Genomic DNA, 1,166 nt, shown 5'->3' with positions numbered 1-1,166 from the left:
TTAAAACACCCCCAAAAACAGAAACCAAACCACACAAACAAACCAAATTAAAATAAAATAAAATTGACAAACAAGAAACAGCTATGACTGGCAAATCTCCCTGATCACAGTCAACATCAGATAAAAGCCAGAAAATGTCAGCCTTTGTAAGGTCAGAGTGAACTAAGGCGACTAGCAAAACAATGCAGGTCGAAGGCTGAGAGTCTAGAACATTCATCGTCTTTTCGGCGTGATTTCCCTCTGATCGGATTTCTTCCAAATTGCATATCATTATTCGTTCTTGGTTAAGTTCTAAAATTAGATCATTGAACGGCTTCCAAAAATACCCAAAATCTCTTCTTTTTTTTTTTTTTTTTGGAACACTCTAAAACCTCAACAAATAAAACTAACAACGGTAAACAAATAAAAAATAAAACAGGACAAACAATAATAAAGAAATAAATTATAGACACAATTTTTCATAATAAGCAGTACAAAGACCAGATGTCATTAACCTAGTTTACTCCACCTTATTCATTTCTGTCCTCAGCGTTGCAATAACATTCTATCGTAAACTGGAACGAAGTAACGTTTGTTTGCTTGTTCCTCAGATAGAATTTACTTAGTCCAAGATATATGAACTCTGTCATCTAAGTTAAAATGTCAAATAACAAAAATAAACGGAGAAAACACCCGAAACACATAAAACAGAAGATCTTTGTTTGATTGAGTTAAAAATAAGTATTTCTGCGTAATAATTTTTGTCATTAAAGGAAGAAAGTAAATCAAATATCATTTTTGTTTTAGTTAACATTTTCCGGCACTTGCAACACAGTTTGGTTAAACAAGTGCAGAGGATTAGAGGTATTACGAGACAGTAACAACACCTAACACTCTGGCTATAAAAAGGAAGAGGAAGGCCACGCAAAAGGTGGGTCGAGGGTGTCAAGGAAACCCTGAGAAAACATAATATCCCAACTGAAAGAGCTGCGGAGTTGGCCTACCATAGAAAACTGCATCTCCCCTCGACGCTTAACGGCAACAGAGGATGAAAAAGTAAAGTAAGTAACAAAAAACAAACATATGAAGAAAGGGGAGAAACAACGACGATGGGCGAAAAAAAGTGTCAAAGGAAAGGCGAGAAGCAGAACGTAACAGACGCACCATCTAACGGTGGAGACTTGACG

At 36.0% G+C, this 1,166-nt stretch overlaps 1 protein-coding gene across 2 annotated transcripts in view; it reads right to left on the bottom strand.

Moving 5' to 3' along the window:
• Positions 1-1,166, bottom strand: part of LOC101860422 (zinc finger CCCH domain-containing protein 10) — a 61,485-nt gene that overhangs the window by 55,680 nt on the left and 4,639 nt on the right. The window lies entirely within an intron of this gene.

This window comes from Aplysia californica, unplaced genomic scaffold (genome assembly GCF_000002075.1).
Source record: "Aplysia californica isolate F4 #8 unplaced genomic scaffold, AplCal3.0 scaffold00316, whole genome shotgun sequence".
Classification (NCBI taxonomy): Eukaryota; Metazoa; Mollusca; class Gastropoda; order Aplysiida; family Aplysiidae; genus Aplysia; species Aplysia californica.
This window is presented reverse-complemented; position numbering and strand designations above follow the sequence as displayed.